This window comes from Lissotriton vulgaris, chromosome 12 (assembly GCF_964263255.1).
Source record: "Lissotriton vulgaris chromosome 12, aLisVul1.2, whole genome shotgun sequence".
Classification (NCBI taxonomy): Eukaryota; Metazoa; Chordata; class Amphibia; order Caudata; family Salamandridae; genus Lissotriton; species Lissotriton vulgaris.
The window spans coordinates 144,350,471-144,369,355 of NC_141700.1; the positions used below are offsets into that span (position 1 = coordinate 144,350,471).

An 18,885-nucleotide genomic window follows, 5' to 3' on the forward strand; every position below is an offset into this window, starting at 1 on the left:
GCAAAAATTATCAATATTACTACTGTTCAAGAAAAACTGCAAATGATTAGATTCGGGGGTGTCGCCACAGATATATCAATATTGCTCACACTCTTGCTGCCACATTCCCTCAACACGTTCTCTTTATTCAAATATCTGAATTTCATTGCTGAAAAGTATGTTTCATATTGCAGGATCTGCCTGCATCCATACTTTGACAGTATTCAGAAATGATTTATTCGAATATACAAAAGTATTTCAGATAAGATTTTTTGGAAGTAGTCCCCTGAAATTGTTAACATTTATTTCGGATTTATATGGCTGCTTCCTTCAACATGAAGATACAAACTTCTTTCCAAACATCAAACCCTGTGTTATCATTTTGAAATTAACTTAGAAACAAAATATAAAAAAAATATATAAAATATAGAGATGTTAACTTTACTCTATCGCCCTTTGATATAACTGTCTAAACCGTTTAACTTATAATAATATGTAGCTATATTGCATTTAAATTACACAAGCAGACCACAGGACATAGTTTATTAGCAGATGAGTGTCCAGTAGATGCTTAGAATACAGCTTAATAAGTAATGTATACTAGCCTTATAGAATCCCAAGGGCTTACTTTTTACCTGGAACTGACCACGGGAGGCAGCAATCACACAACATGTCGACCCCAAACCTACAAACTCTAAAAAAGTAAAAAACAGAGTTTGAAACGTTATTACATAGTTACATCCATACATAACATAACATAATTATTTGTAAAGCGCACGCTCACCTCTACTGGTATCTTGGCGCCGAATAACAGATGTTTGTTGTTACCCAACTCAATGGTACATACAGGAGATATTTAACTTACCAACTCATATTTAGCATTTGGCAAGGGTATTTGAATGTTTTATTTTGTTTGCTGAATTGTCACCTCCTAAAACAAGTGTAAAGAAACTCCCTATAACTGAATTTGTTTTTTTCAAGTTGTACTTTTTATGGTCCTAAGTAAGCACTGAGGGTCGCATTCTGAATCACAACAGAATGAGGAAACCTACTTGAGAGCACATACTTTCCCGCCCACCCCGCACTCCCTTCCCCTCCCGTCCCTAAGATTTTTGTACACACAATTTTTATTGGGTAAAGTCTGAGGCAAACTGTACAGGTGCAGAGCACAAATTGGAGGACTGCACTTCTCAGAACTGAGGGAATCATGCGCAATTAGCGTTTAATCCCCCTTCCCAAGGTGGAAAACTGGTATGGTGTCAAATTCCATACCTGAAAATTACCGTAGCCCATGGCTCTGATAATTAACTGGTGCTCAAGTCCCACCGGGATTGCACCCAACCACGAATAAGGGCTGACACTTTAGTTTAATAAGACTCCGGCAGAATTCATTTAGGAGCTGGTGCAGCGCTAAATTGGCTACACCTTTACACGTTACAATTTCATAAAATGAACGTGCATTTAGCACATTTGTCATGGGGTCTCACAATATTAAAATAAGCGTTGCACTAGACATTTATTTTTAAAGTGTATTTACTGTAGGGTTAGTGAATTTACTCAAACTATGTGCTTATACACTATCAAATGAGATATTAATAAATGTCCCTTACTTAATACATATGTGCTCACTATAAAAACAAATTCAACTTACATAATGTGTGCCTTAATACATTAAATTACATTTACTTGTTAGATGATTGAATAGAAACCATCCTCATATATGTAGAATGGGATTATTCTAGAAAGACAAACTTTTAGGTAATGTGTGCACTAATGTTGATATATTGCCTTAAAATGTAGTTCCTAGACATGCTTACACCTTTCAGATTTTACTGAATGCCATAAGTAATATGAATCTAATGTACTGACATTTTACATTTACTTGTGTTTAAACATGCACACACATATTAAATGTTCACTCTTGTTTTAATATTAAGTTTATATTTTAGGCCTGTTCTCCATTCTACATAAAATACAGTTTTCCATTTTCTGTTAACATTACATTTCTTGCATGTTTCACGTGAATTGTTAGTCTGAGAACAGATATATTGCTGTACTACTGATAGAGAGAGAGAGCCTGAGAAAAAGAGCTTAACGAAAGAACATGGAGAGCCACAGCGTTAACTGAAAGGCCTATTCAGCAATGTTACCACCTAGCCTGAGTGTGAGAAGACGATGTTTCCATGTCTAGTGTGAAATGCTTTGCGAATGTTGCAGTCTGTAACATGATAATGGAGAAAGACAATGGACCTCTGATAATGCGAACAGAGGGGTGTCACCTTAACGATTTGGTGTGAATAACTGGAGTCTACTGTCTGAGGTTACCACTTTTTTCCTTTGGCCTTTGAGAGGTTGAGACCTCTATGCTTGCTTTGATTCTTTCCTAAGTGTGGCTTAGGCTAACACTTACTTCCCTGACAAAGAAGTCTCTTGACAAATCTTCTGCAATGCTGACACCGACTGCTTAATCTGTAATAAAAAAAATACCGTTTTATTTTCCTTTATGGAACTCCAGATTTTTAAGATCCTTTAGACTTCAGAACAATCCTTTTAGCCTGGACTTTACTCGAGGTGCTTTAGATTTATTCATGTATAGATGAGAAAATCTGAGACTCTTTTCTGAGCGTTAAATAGTTTTGTTGATTTTTTTCATTGCTGTAACTGAACTCCTTGGTTTGCTTGATTTTGATTTGCCTAAACTTCTTCAGGAGGTTAGGCTTTCCTGTGGATATCTTTATAGCATGGTGCTAATAGTTGTGTTCCTTTACTTGTTTGTTAATTTGTAAGCCATCTCCTTAACCATAGCTACTGTCTCCTGGTCATTATTGTGCTTTCAAATGGGTTACACTGTTAATTGAAATTGACTGATACAATGTTAACTCCAATCGCCTGTCGGTTGGGGAAAAAGGACCATCGGAGGGCCATTGGGAGGAAAGTGGGACAGGAGAGAACTGCCTCAGAGTCAAGGAGATAGGAGTTTGTCACGGTTTCTCGAAGCTATGTAGATAAATGGAAAATCCATTTATAGTACTGTGGACCTATTCACTTAGACAGATACTAACTTAGTAAACACTTGTGAGTGAATTACATCAGTAGAACAAGCATTTTGATCAAATATGTTGTACCACGGTACAGCACTTGTTGAAAGCGAGCCGAGAACTATCCATGTGCGTGAGGGAACTTCAATTGTTTATGTTGATTCACTGATACCAGGGAAATCTTAAGGAGACCTTTAGAAGGACAGATACATGTACCTCGCAATAATGTTAAGGGTATGGGATTTTTTGGGGAGTATAATCTAGATTAGTATATGTTCATATGAAGCTGCACAGATGCATGGACTGTCTTGTCAAATAGCCGGTGGATACAACAATGCAAAACATTTTGTGATAGTTACTTTTTAAATTCCTCATTATATAAAAAGACACAATCTATTTTGTCTCCTTCAGTTTGAGGAATATACATGTTATGATCTTCAAAGTGACTAGATAGGTTAGTGATAACCCAGCTTTAAAAATGTAGAGGTGATGCATATCTCTGCCATCGACTGTGGCTTTTGGTCTTACATAGATTCAATGTAGGATACGATTCTAACTTGGTTCACGTGGTTTTGATTTTTGCCTTCTTGCTGCGGCCCTGCTAAATAATTTTAATTTGGACAAAAAAAGTTGTACAGGGTGAATTTAATATTCCTTTAGAAAAAGTAAATCATAGAAACTGTATTTTTTAAAGGATCAAGTACTGTGAAACCATTATTAAAATACATTATTTGAATCACTTTACATTATTTTATTAAATAGATTGGCACTTTTAAGATCACAAGCTTTTGTATTTGAATACGTGAGATACTGATGTTTCTGTCGTACTGAGGTATTTGCATGAGGTCTACTAAGTGAATGTAACAAACTTATAAAAAGACCCTTTCTTATCCAAATACTTAATTGAATTGTCAAATCTATATTTTACTTAAGGAATATGTATCTGATGAAAATGAGGATAATCAATTTTTTCCCATCAATATTATACATAAACCTTAAAAAACACCAAGTAATGCTATGAAGTATTTTGGACATTACATTTTTATTTGACTATTACCTCACATTGGTGTAGCTGAGTCTGATATTGCAAATATTTAAGAACAAGAATAAAAAAAATCTAAATATAGTTTAAAATTACTACTCCTTCTTTCGTTTATTAATTAAACTAGCGCCTTTGACATGCTTCCTAATAATCTCTGATTTTTTTTATTTATTTTTTAGTGGTGCTTGTTCCTGACCACGTCCTGAGAGCTGTACAAAATTTCGGAGTTGCCCATCAGCTGTTGTATATTGGTTACGTCAGCAACAAGCCATACGCAATTAAAGCTTTGATAGACAGAGGTAAGTGTGTGAGTGTGTGTGTAAAAACTAATATTAAAATTACACAAGTACTGTTCACCTGAATGTTATTGAAAATGAGTGGGGTCTAACATCAATGACAATACGGGTTAATGAAAAAAACTTTAGAAACTGAACAGAGCAACTCATATTTTGGGACTCGTGGGAAGAAACATAATAATAACATACTAAAACAAGAAATACATGTGTTAGTATCTTACAAATGATATAAATAGATGTCAGTGGCTACCCTGTGCATCAAAGAAAATACTGACTAGTCTCACAACATCAAAAGTTCAAAGATTGAGAAATGTTTCCCCATTAACAGACGTGACATGCCATAGAAAAATAGGAAAGTAGGCTAATAAAGAAACTTTACAATATCAAACCTATGTATCTTGCCTCGTTGAATTTCACCCAAAGCTGTTTTTGATTTTAGGCAGTGCTATAAATTTTCCTCGAGACTGAATGCTAGACGAAATTTAGAAAGGGTTGGCTGGAGGATAGAGTAATTAAATACTTCCAAGCAATAGTTATTCAGGCCCCAGAGGTTGCTGAAACATATGTGCATTTATTTCACCAGCCCATAGAAAGGCCCAAAGGAAAATATGTCAAGTCTAAAACAGGTAAGTGCATTGGAAACATCACTAATAACCAAATGCCATCCAAACAGGTCTACGTATCGGAGCAGTGCACCTATGGAAAATCTCTGCTGAAACACGTCGGTATTTATGACAGTTGTCATCCCGCAGGACATGACATTTAAACAAGTTGTCTGCTGTGCAATCGGGTTAACGTATATAACATTGAATTTTAATTTGGAACTTAATACAATGTATACATACTTTTGCAAGGAGCACTGAATGTTCAGATATGCGTTTTGGGTGCTCAGAACACTTAATAGATCACTCTAGTTATGATTTATCAATCCTAAGCGCAGTATAAACTACCTCTAAAGATGCCGGTAAGTAGTGTCAAACATAAAGCCCAACCAAAGGGTTTGTTTTGAAAGGAAACATGGCGGGGCTAGAGACATGCTAGGACCAAAATCACGGCACTACTTCTCCATGAGGTGCGATTGCAGATTGAATCCATTTGTGTGGTGGTGGTAGCTACATTCAGACACCAGGCTAGGGAGAGGGAATAGGGTGTGAGGGATACATTTATAGACCTGGTCATAATGAGCATTCAGCAGAATCTGAGGGACTTCATGAGCGAGAATGAAGTTAGTTCCTGGACCTACCTCTGTAGGATCTTTGCACCGGCCTCGGAGGATGGACAGGACTGCAGTACACACACAATGAAAATTCATTGTGTTTTTTGTTGCACTGTTCTACGATATGGCCTGTGTAGAGACATCTTTCGCATACTATGTCCCCACAGTGCAGCACCAATCGTCCCTTCGCCCTCGACATTTACACTTGTGCAAGCAAGTTCACAAGCCAGCATAGTGTGCCTCTTTTGTCTGATGACCATGATAGAGGTGTTTATGCTATCACAGCAGAGAGTGGAAGTTCACAGCAGACCTAGTTGCCCAAATGTACGTAAAGTAATGTTTCTTTCGATGTAGGAAGTATTTGAGACTGGAACAAAGCTATAATGGAAACTTTGATTATCTTATAGTACTATGAAATCTGAAACCTTAAAATATAAAATGTAAATGCATTATGGTGTTTAGGTTGAGATAAACATCTCTTTCGGAACAAACATTGGAACAGCGAATCCTGGCACCCCCTTCAGTCAGTAGCGTAGCTAGACCTATGGCCACCAATAGCGGCCCGGCGTTTGCTGCCCGCGGCCTGCGTGTAAGAGCGAGGCTGGGGGCTTGGGAAGCGCTTCCTCCAAAACTCGTGTCGCCCGGGATGGTCCGCTCCCCCCCTTGCTACGCCACTGCCATAAGTTGTCTCTGCTTAGTTCAAGCTCTTGCTTGTCGATGCTAACTGGTTTCCGCGCTGTTTGTTTTCATCTGGGCTTTGCAATTTTCAATTTAAAGTTTGTTGCCGTTGTCAAGTCCCCCATACTTGGTAAGGTACACAGCTCCATCTCCAGGCATGACCTCGGTCAGCCTTCTCCACAGGCAAGCACGACAGAAGATTCAATTAACTTCCTGGTGTGGATCGAAGAAGAAGAGCGGAATTCAATTTCCTCACAGGAGCCCAGGATTCAGAGTGGTGGGGTTCAATACATGGAGCTGAGGGCAGGGGGTATAAACATTGCTTACCTGTACAAGGCACATTTAAGTTGACTTGAGAGACGGGTCAGATACTGTGGAGGTAAACAAACCTGTAACAACCTGTGTGAGAAATCAACAGGTCAAGGGAATGAGTTTTGGCAGGAACACTCAGAAGTGCATGCTTCTAATGTCAGAAATAAGAGCTCCCAGCAGGAAACACCCTCCTCTCATTTTCTACAGTCAGTACATCTTGAAGCATGATAGGGACATCTATTCACAAACTACAAAACTGCAAGCATCCTCATAAACATTATCACTGCACCTCATTAAAATTAGTGTTTTGAGATTAAAGAAGTCCAGCCTCACCCATCTGCATTTATTTCCACCCTGCATTCTTTCTCTCCATTTGTGATTACTTTTTTCTTTCATTTGCATTTGTATATTTCACAACACCTAGGGCCATATGTATGAACACATTTTCCCGTAGACACAAAATGGGTAAAACCCTTTGATACATCTGGCCCTTGCATCTTTATATTTTGTGATTAGCGCCAGTAAAGCAGATGGAAGGTAGTTTTAAGAGCCGCCACAGTATTAATTGGACTGCAGGTAGCAGTTTTATGGCACCAGCTTACAATCAATTGCATTCAAGTTCTCTTCCTGTCAAAATATAATTTTGCCTGTGGCTCCTCGTGCCAGATTTCGAAGTTTTCCCTTATGGACTTGGGCTCATTCTAATTTCCCACAGCCTATTGGTTGATCTCTTCTTTTCAAAATTAAAACAAAGGTACAATAAGAATTTGATTTTTCAAACAGAATTTATAACTTAATAAAACTGTAAACAGTGGGTGTTAAAATGTAGCAAAAATAAGCAATTTGGTAGGGGTCAATTTATGAAATTCAGAAAGATGAGAGACTGAGAGCCTGCTAAAGACTTGGGTTGTAGTTTCTGAAGGACAAGCTAAAAGCAAAGGACGATCCAACAAGATCCACATGTAGAATCTTCTCCACTATTATAGACGGTGTGGTGAAGGGCATCCCGCCAGCGAGTTCTCCCTTGAATTTGATTCTTCCTCGTGAAGACGAAGATTTGTCCATCACGAACCACCTCAAAATCATGATCAACGCAACCAGGAGTAAGGCCTCCAGCCTTTCAACAGAAAGTGATTAGTTCACTGAGCTCTCTTGCTACCTAAACTGTTAGGCTTCACATTTTGTGCCTTATACTAGGCTTTACACTCTCATGTTGTACCAGGCAAAATCTCCTGTGAGCACACTACTTTGTACCTATCTCTATCTGGCAATTACCATAAAACCTCCTGGCATAGGTGGTCCCTTGTACCATCCTAATGCTTTCTAGGAATACAACTCCACTAAATCTATTGAAAAAACCATGTGCATTAGTTTGCAAATGAAAGTCCAAGACTCAGTGGCATCCAGTAATATGAGCAGGAGGGGGTTGGGAGGGACGCACTACTTAAACATATACCATTAACAGCGGTATTAAGTCAGAATGTGGGGTGGGCGGGGGAGTAGGTAGACAGACGATAACAATACAATAACAAAAACAGAGCTTACCTGCTCTGCTGCCTACCACATCACTGATCTTCTGCTCCTCACTGCAGCACAGGCTCACAGTCTCCCCTGCAGCCAATCCTGCTGCTGCTCTCATGCATGACACCAGCATCAGGATTGGCCTGAGCGCCCTCAATTTGTGCTCCCAGCAAGACTGGGAGCCTGTGCTTTGCTGTCGCCAACCCGGCAATGCAGCTGGGTAGGAGACAGCTCAGTGCACAAGTCGGTTTGGCTGCCCTAAGAGGGTCTGCTAAACCGACATGCGCTGGTAGCAATGCACCTACCACTCCTCCTGGTGATGGCCCCCACGATGGCCCCACCCCAAAGACTCTGCCTACCTAGAACTTGAAAATAAAACAATGATAAACCTGTCTTATTATCGTTCTGTTTTTCACGTTTTGGAGGATGCTGGGGGGGGGGGGGGGGGGGGGTCGAAGCTCCTCCACCATAGCAGAGGAGCCGCCACTGACATATACAAGCACACTCACACCCCATGCATCCACAAGCCTGCACGTCTACACACAAACATTCACAGCATGCATGCACAAATATTCAAGCATTCATACATACACACTCTCATTTACACATCAAACATTACAAAAACACAAATCACCTGCTACAGGAGTGATCTCGGGTGGTGGTAGGAAAGCCTCTGAGGTTGCTAAAGGTTGGGACTGCCACCTCCTCTCACTGGTTGACCTTCAGTGGTGTGGCTCACAGGTTAGAGGCGGCAGACCCGAGAGCAGAGGACGGCCCGGGACCAGGGTTCAATTCCCGACACGGCAGGGTCGTGGACCAGGGTCAGCGGACTCGATAATTCTCATCTCGGTGCCTACTCTAACCTGGGATCACACTTGGCAACTCTGGGCATTAGCTTGCCTCATCTCCACAACGGCCCCCCACATACTCCGGGGATGCCTGGTTTCACCTTGGAGATACCCAGTAGGGACCATCTCACAGGGAAAGCCAGGACGGGCTCCCCAGCGGTCTACTGCGCAGAGATACTCCTTCGGGAGTTGATTCTAGCGCATTACAAACCCACAATTAATTGAGTCAGCCAATGAAAGGAGGCTGCAGTTCCTACCTCGTTATAGTGTGGGATGGGGTCAGTGAGAGTTGCTGACCACACACTACTCTGTGACAAGCATCATGATAGTCGTGTATCAAGAGGGAGAGAGAGGACCAGTTAGCTAGTCCGTATCCCCAGTTATATATACTTTAATCAAAAAGAGACTAGCTAAATTAGGGGGATTTTAAATTATAAAAATCTGTGTGACTCAGTATTGTTTTGTCAAGGGGTTGTGGCACATAGTGTGTGCACTCATGAAGCCCTCACCCACCAACCTAGTTGGTGGCATGCTTCATCATCGGGCCCACCCAGTGACACCTAGCGTGTCCCGGGTGTGCTACGACGCCTGGTTACAGCGGAGCAGGTATGTCACTGTGTGTGCGGTGAAAGATGTAAAGACTGTGAGGATTAAAACGGCTTGGCGGGGGTCCCAGTACCCGAAGGTTGTGGAAACTTTAATGCCTGGGCCTCCGTCAGCGGTTAAAAATAAGGCAGTCGGACGTTAGAGGCGGGTTACGACCTCCTACGTCCTTAGTGGGTCAACATGTTTCAGCCAGTGCCTTATGAGTAAGCTGGCTTTCTTCAGGACAGATAAAAAGGATAAAAAGTGTGTGCAATTAAAACTAGTGGGTGTGTGATACAGACTATGTGTCTACACGCCCTAAAGTGTATCTATGTGTGAGAGGGGGGATTCCCTTCTCAAGTACACGCTAGTTTTTAAGGGGTTGTTCTTCAAGGTTTTTGAAGTGGCAAGGAGTTGGTCAGGATTTCTGGCCGGAGCTTGCTTGGGACCTGTAGTGCCTCCTTCGCAGAACCGGTTCACACACCCGCCAAGCCGTTTTAATCCTCACAGTCTTTACATCTTTCACCGCACACACAGTGACATACCTGCTCCGCTGTAACCAGGCGTCGTAGCACACCCGGGACACACTAGGTGTCACTGGGTGGGCCCGATGATGAAGCATGCCACCAACTAGGTTGGTGGGTGAGGGCTTCATGAGTGCACACACTATGTGCCACAACCCCTTGACAAAACAATACTGAGTCACACAGATTTTTATAATCTAAAATCCCCCTAATTTAGCTAGTCTCTTTTTGATTAAAGTAAGCATCATGATAGACCCTCAGACCTGGGCCCTTCATAGCTTAAAACTGAAGGGTCCAGTCCGAGGCTGCAAATGACGCTGCCCCTCGTCATGATGTGGAGGACCTCGCGGCACTTTGCTGGGCTGAGGAGATCACGCTCACAATTCTGTGACATCTTTAGCCAGGAAAAGTTCAGCTCAGACAGCCAGGCACCTGCACATTTAACACATGCACAGCACCTGGCTGCCTGACCTCAACATAAAGAGTGTCTGTCAGGCTGACCATTGCTCCGACAGACAGACACTCCTTGTGGCTTGCAAAAGGTGGGGGGCCAAGACGAGATTTGTTGGACGACGGAGCTTGAATTTATACAGTAACTCTGTGGTTCCTTCTTTCAATGATGCATGACCCCAACCTATGCATACTCTTAACATGTTTTTTCCAGGGGTGTGCAAAATTTGCATAATTTGCTTTGGCGTACTAATGCAAAATGTAGGTAAAATTATGCAAAATTACGAGTAATTATGTAAAATGTGAATCTATTTTTTTGTGCTAGATTTTAGCATGAACGATGCCCTCGCTTCAATTTTTAGCATGGTGCTGCGTTTAACAAAAGCACCGGTAAGAACACCTTCTCACATTCTGTTCTGCCGGGTGCGCTCATGGTTAACAATTTACGACGTGTAATTACGCGAAGTGGTGTGATGCGTAATTTGGGGGATTTTTTGTAACCAGCTTAATCCAAAATTCCCAAAGTAGCGTGAATTACTCTGTGTAAAGTAATGCAGGAACAGTTGAATATCCAAAAAGAGATTTATTTAAGGAAGAAGGGCACAGCGAAGCTCACGCAGGAGCAAGGTTCCAGTTCCAGGAAATAAATAAATAATATATACACAGCATAATAAAAGCATAAGGCAGAATGTAACACTCTGGCATGATTTTAATTTCGCCCAGGCATAGTCTATTGGTATGTACTACATAATATCTTTATGTACCCAGTCTGTGAAACTACCACTGTGCCACATTCTTCTTTTCTAGCTTCTGCATTCTGTCATTAACTTTGCTTAGTATCTGTCATCTCTTCTTCCTTTTGCCCATCACTACTTTCTTCCCTCGTCTGCCAATTTTCACTCTTAAAACTTTCCAGGAACCGCCTGGTTTCTCTATCCTGCAGTCTGCCAGGGCGGTATCCATAGATTATGCATTGATGCCCTCCAAATGTAAATATCAGCAGGTGGTGCTGAAAGGTCAAGAGGTTGTTTTCCAAACAAAAAATGATCTTATGTTATCACTTTCTTCACCTCTGGATTCGTTCAAATTGCAATCTAAAATTAAAGACCTGCACATTATTATGAAATAAATTGCAAACTTTTTCTTCAATTTTCAAATGATCAGTGAAACGACTCATGCGCGGTCATCTATAAAACATGTTGGGGGCTACTCATAATGCTGCGTGAGTCACCATTATAATGCAACAGTGAAATGCATTCTGACTCCTTTTTGTGAAGCGCATTTCTCTAGCAAGAATATTATTTTGCAACGTTATTCCAGTTATCCTTCCTAAAACACTTATATCTCTGGTTACATTTGTTAAAATCACTAGGGGCCATATGTATCATCAACCTGATTTGCGATTCTCAAATAGCGATTTTTAAGAAATCGCTATTTGAGAATCGCAAATAGGTGTGTATGTACAAAATCGAATTTTTTTGGCGATTTCTTAAAATTCCTTAATTGCGATTATCAAATTGCGAATCGCAATTAAGGAATAATTTGCCATTCATTACTATGGGCCAAGAGGCCCATAGGAATGAATGGGAAGGTATTCTCAATTTGTGATTCGCAATTTGAGAATCGCAAATTGAGAATAATTTCAAGAGTGCAGGGGTGTCCAAAGGACACCTTGTTGCACCCCTAAAATATGCATGGGTGCACATGTGGCGCACATACATGCCCTAAGGGCATGTATGTGCGTCACATGGCACTTTGAAAAATGCTAAAATTTGCATTTTTCAAGGAATTCGCAACTTTGGTTGTAATTTGCGATTCCTTAAGGACAATTTGCAATTTTTTTTTGCTTCACACATTGCATTTAAGGAATCCCAAAATTCGCGATTCCTTATTTTGCACCAGATTTTCCTTCATACATACCCTTTAGCAAATTCGCTTTCGCAAATGCTGAAATTCTGTGAATTTCGGCGTTTGCAAATGCGAATTTGCTTGATACATATAGCCCCACATCCTTTGTTAATCTTTATCATCTGTTACAAAGTCGCATCCATCTCCATAGTGTTTCAAAGTAGGGACTTTTTTTTCTGTCTTATATAGTGCACACCTGACCCGAAGGCATCAGAGCGCTTTACATGAGCACCAGTTGGGTTACAGACAGACACATTCATTGTTGTTAGGCACTGGGAGATAAAGTGATTTGCCCAGAATCACAGGATGTTGAGCGACCCTGCTGAGACTGGACCTGGTTCCTCAGCTTTGAGGTTGACCACCCTAGCCATTAGTTTCAGTAGTTCATAAGCAAACAATGGCATTATGGGAAATACTGTAGCTGTCATTAGGACACTGACTCAAGAGCACCAACAATGAGACCGGCGCTGACAAAGGGGCACCAACACTGTCACTTTGCCTCAGGACCACCGATACTGACATGGGTAGAGAGACAAAGGGGCACTGACAAGGGAGCACCGGCTCTGGGGTACAGGCAATTGAACACTCACTAGAATGTAACACAGGTAAATCAACACTGATGCTAGCCCAGGAGACACTGAAGCAAGAGCACAAGTACTAACATGGGAACAGCGCAGTGGTTAATTTGTAAATAAATAAGCGCCAGGGTCTCGTCAGGACGCAGCTTGCACCCACCCATTTTTTCCTGTTTTGCCACCTAAAACAGAACAAACTACTAACCATGAAAGTGGGGAGAGAATGTGGCGTAATGGCCTGAGATGTAGGCTTTGGAGTTGGGGAACTAGGTTTGAGTTTTGGTGTTGGCTCAACGTCCTGTGATTCAGGGCAAAACACTTAATCTCCCCGTGCCTACCATAAACAAACGTGTCCTTAACTGGTTCTCATGAAAAGCACCGGTGTTGATGCTTAAGTGCCGGTGCTGAGCACCGGAAATCACCGGCTCGAATTAAGCACTGGAACAGTGACAGTGGGGCGCAAACACTAATTTCGGGACGCTGGCGTAGAGGGAGTGTCACTTGACACTGACCCAGGGACCCGAGGACACAAGAGTGTTGAAACTAACATAATTACATTAGTACACAATACCTGAGGGCACTGACACCGGAATACTGAATAGGGCAACAAATGCTGGTATATTGAAAGGGGAAATACTGAAAGATTGCCACCGACACAAGGACCCTGCCACAGAAACACTGACGCTTTGCATTGCCACTAGGACACGAACTCTAGAACACTGACACACTAAGCCCCAAGACTGACATTGATGGTTGATATGGAAAGTGTTGTAAACAAGCAGGTCCCTATAATTCTACCAACCGAATATGGTTTCAAGAAAGAAACAGATTTACGCATCCACTGACCACTCAAGAAACCACTAGTGCCGCAAATATCATTGCATATTCATAACCAAGAAATAAAAAATTATATATCTATCAGTAGAGTTTGATCATTAAAAAATGCACAATTTATTCAATACAATACATTGTTCTGCACAGAAATACCATAAAATAAAGTTTAAAACGTGTCAATACACATAGACATATTAAAACAGAAAAAACAGGTTGTCGACGCAGCGTTTTGGTATTTTGTTTTACACCTTCATCAGGACAGTTTTCTCGCATCAATTGATTTTTATTCGAGACTTCACGTTATTTTAAAGCTCTCTTCTTTGATTTCATGAACTTTATTTCATCAATTGAATGGAATCAGTATCCTCTTGATTGAACAAACCTTAAAATTTCTTGGTATGCTCGATGTAAGTATGTACAAGGGAGCCACCGAGGAAAGCGTGACATTGGAATGTTGACATGGATCACTACCACTAGAACCCCGATGCACCAGCCCTTAAAATCAAACAGCGACATCGACAAAAGGGACGTGACACAGGTACACTACCACCAGTTCACAGATATTGGGACACTGACGCAACAATACGAAGACTCACATGGATATATTGACTCGGGACAGTGTTATTGGAACATTCACAGAAGGCACCATTGATTCAGGGACATTGGCATAGGCCAGTGGCACAGGGAGATGACGGTGGTATGAGCGTGTGATAATAAGATGTTGAAGTCAAGACAGTAACACAACAAAGGGGCACTAATCTCAGGCGGGTACTGACGCAAAAACACTGACATAAGGGACATGGGCATTAATAGTGACATTGGGACGCTAATATGGATATTGGGCATTGCAATACTGCGAAGAGTTACTGCCGCAAGGACCAAGTCTAAGTACACAGACACCTAAACTGACAGACAGTGAAACTAAAACAGGGATATGACACTGAGATGCAGTCTTGGCACACGGACAGTGACACAGAAAAACTGGCATGGAGACATTGACACTGGTATAAGAACACAGGGCAATGACACTGTAACATTTGTGGGTGACTGACACTGATACTGGAACATGGAAGGAAAACACGTGGAGAGGCGGCGACACATAGCCATGAACACCGACATCGAGATACTGTCCCAAAAACTATAACAAGTCCAAAAAACCATAATGCTGAGACATCCTTACTAAAGCACTACGGACAGTGACAGTTGCCCAAAGCCAAGGCTGCCCAGTTCTGATTCCACTTCATGCATCTCTATTCCATCACCTCACACTCTTCTGACTCTTTTTCCCACTCTTGCAGGAAGCTGCTTTCCTACAACATCACTGTTTTCCTATTGTTCTCTTCCCAGTAGCGGCTGGCACAGATTGGGGGTGGAGAGGGGTGAGAAGGGGGTAATGGGATTATAATAAAGAAAAAACTTACCTTACCATCCCGTCTCTCCTCAGGAATAGAACAGGAAGCAGGCAGCCAGGCTCCCCAGACCAATCACAACGCTGCAATGCAGCGTTGTGTTTGGTCTGAGCACCGTGGTTCAGCGCTCAGCTAGGGACTGGGGCCCTGGGCATGTACTCCACGCAGGCTGTAATGCAGACTGCATGGAGAACTTTCGAAGTGTGCATGACTGTTTGGTCAGCCTGAAACCACTTGCACTCTTAGGAGGGTGCTACCACTCCTCCCCTGCCTTGCTCTGTGAGCCGACCCCATCAAGCAAAGCTGCTGCAACAGGACAAAATAAAAGGATAATAACAACATTACATTATTATAATTGTATTTTTCCTTTCTTTCACTGCTTCAAAGCACTGGGGCGCACCTCTGTGTTTCACCTAGCGCTGGTGCAAAAAAAGATGCCTGGCGCCAGCGCAGGCACCCTGCTGCCATGTTGCAAGGGTGCCTGCATTGCAGGGGTGATTGTTTATGTGCACATTAAGTGGTTTAGCGCCAACTTGTAAATATGAGCAATGGCGCTAGGGCACCGGAGCGTCCAAAAAAGTGACACACCGGTGGCGAATGGGGCTTGAAAATATGCCCCCTAGTTTCGTTGTCACAAAAAGTCTCATTTTCATGCTGCCCCATTTCTTTTTCCAAACCCTTTAGTTCATAGTAATCTTGTTCAGCTTCTCACCCTCCTGGCACCCTTTGGCACCAGCGGGCTGATGAAAATGGATGACCTACTCAGTATTCATGACTTCCCCCCCTCCCCCATCACCACCCAGTCTTCATCCTGAGCTGAACGCCAATCAAAAACCGTAGGTGTGACTAGAAAGGAAAAACACAACTTACAAGAAGCAACGAGAGGGCCATATTGAAGCGGCCCCTCGTCGTTTTCAATTCAAGTCACGCGCCACGGGTGCCATGGGTCAATCTGGCATCAGCACGGCGGTAATCTGCACGCTGCAGCCACGCCACTGGGCGCGCGCTAACATATTTGCTCAGCGGGTAATTGAGGGGCCCTAAAATGGCGGGAATCACGTGTGTGCGTCATGGACAGCACGCGGCTGTGTGCATATCTAGCGATGCACGTGCGTTTCCCGAGGCCTCCAGGTCGGAGTCTATAGATAATCCTTGTGTCGGGTGTTAGAGTTTATCCAAAGCCGTTTTCATCTCAAGCACAGCCTGGGGAGCTAATGTGTTTTTTCCTGTTCTGTTTCGTTCCCGGCCATTTTTATGACTCCAGCGCCGTGCCCAACATCACACCTTTCCTGCCACTTGGGTGTCACTTCCTGGTGCAAGGGGACATTATCATTTTCTATCTTCTGTTTTTTAGGAGACCGAGGGTTGGCCTTTAGTTCTTAAAATATTGTTTTCCCTTAGTGGGAATGCTTTTCTCTGGTGTATTTTTCTAGCGTTTACGACCTGTTCTGTTTTTTGTTCTGTGTTTTGTGATTATCGCTGCACAACAGTCCATCTCTAATGAATGTGTTTTTCCCAGGTGTTTTAGAGGAGAAGCAGCAGCCACAGATGTTTCCCTCACACACATTGTGTACAGTGCATCCAATGGCATTGAAGGTGCACACACCAGTGGAATGCAAGAAGGGTGCGTGCACGTGGGATGAATTGTGACTTGGAGGTGTAGGGTGGATGCAGGACCTCTGATGGTGCAGGACTTGTAAATGCACAAGGGATGAGTTGTGACTTGGAGTTTTAGGGTGGACGCAGGACATCGGATGGAGCAGGACTTGTAGATGTCGGTTAATGTCATGAGACACTGTTGATCACTTGTGGCCATGAAACGGTGTGAGAAGCACTGACACCAGCGGTATTGGGACTGCGTGAAACTCAGGATTCTGGAGGACGGACAGGGATATGAGGCTACCTTGGGAATGGTCTGGAGACACAGTGCAGGTGTGGTATTTGCAGTGAATTAGGAATGTTGTGCGTTTGGACCTTCTTTGTGGGCTGATGGAACATCAACCCTCAGATGAAGGAGTTGGTTGCTCTCTAGTGGATGGGGCATTTCCTGGATCTTCAACTTAATAAATGCTGTGGATATAACTAAACCATGCATCGTCTCTTCTTGACACTGAGCCCATCAACGCAACAATCCCAGTTCACCATAGTAATCAGGCCCTTAATGTTTATCCCAAACACTCCGGCAGAGGATCGTCGTGCCTAAAGAAAAATAAAATAATAATAACAGCAAGTTATTATCATTTAATTTTTCCCTAGAGGCTCGGTAGGTGCGTGGCAGTGTGGGGCTGGGCTGCCCACAGAGCAGATGAAGAGTGGTAGGCACTCTCCAAGTGCGAATGACAGTTTGGCCGACCATCTTGGGCCGGCCAAACAGTCATGCACAATGTGCATGTTCTCCATCGGCTGTTATGCACAGCCTGGGTGGGAAACATGCACTGCCTGAGGGCTGAACCCCTGCGCTCAGACCAATCATGATGGTGCTCAGCAGTGTCGTGATTGGCTAAGAGAGTCTAGGAGCCTGTGTGCTTCCTGATTCCTGGGTCGTGGCCTCAAGGACGGAGAAGAGGCGGCTGCTGATAAAGTAAGTTTCATTTCCTTTTCAGGCCGAGCCTATAGAGCCATCGTTTGCGAAGCATGCAGTTTCAGTACGGCGTGGAAGCTCCGCCCACTCCATGCCCATCTTTTTCATTACCTTAGGTGCTAAATGCTGCCTTCTGATTGGTTTTAGGCTTGTTAGTCCCTCCTCATGACTGCCATGTCGTCATTTGCATCGTTCCATGGCTACTGGCCCCTTTACTCTGAACACTATTTTCTTCCCATCCCTCCCCCCCCTTCCTGCCGTCCGTGACTTCTCGGGCCCACCGCTGCCCTCCCACGCTCCCAGTTTGTGCCTTCTCTCCCGCCCGCACCTCCCGCCCACACTCCCGTTTCCTGCAATAGGTCTTGTGTAAATGCAAGTCCTATTGCATTGCAAATGCTTGGTTGTACCCCCCCCCCCCCACTTCACCATTGCTGCCCCTTAGCAGCTGCTACTGCATAGACTTGCTAAAAGGTAAATTAACAAACAAATGCAGGCTGGCCAAAGCCAGACCTATTATCAATGCCAATACATCTTTCCTGAGTCTGGTGTGCTAGTGTTTGTCTTGTTGAGTTTTGTGAAGGCATATCATAAATAGCCTTCTCATCTACCAGAGAGCTGTGGAAAAGTACCAAGCTACAATTGCAATAGTATGCGCACAAGGTGACACTCACATCTCTCCACCACTACCACTTCCAACATCCTTCTCACCCCACCTCCCTATCATGCCCATGAAATCTCATAATTCAGTTATATTGTCCAGGGCGTAGATTTTATTACATCAAACAGGTTAATTCCACATAACCACTACATGAATATAGGCATACTACTTGGCAAACGGAAGATATACCTGCTTCACACTTGGGTGATATTCATATGTCAAACACTAATAAGGAAAATATATATTACATTTCAGCATACCATTAAGCTGTCCATCCTCTGGAACACTCAACTGCGCACGTTATGTCGGCAGGCCACAACGCGCTAACAGTAACAATTGCATTACCGGATCCAGGGCACCGCCTAACGCCTCAGAGGTACCTGACCAATGGCTAAACCTTCGGGCATACACATATGAAATGCACAATGAAA

At 42.9% G+C, this 18,885-nt stretch overlaps 1 protein-coding gene across 1 annotated transcript in view; it reads left to right on the top strand.

The window, feature by feature from the left end:
* The window catches only part of PEA15 (proliferation and apoptosis adaptor protein 15), a 296,466-nt gene that overhangs the window by 120,815 nt on the left and 156,766 nt on the right, over nucleotides 1-18,885 (top strand). The window contains exon 2 of the mRNA XM_086947616.1: nucleotides 4,239-4,358. The gene's annotated coding sequence lies outside the window, so the exon portion shown is untranslated. The remainder of the gene's footprint in view (nucleotides 1-4,238; nucleotides 4,359-18,885) is intronic.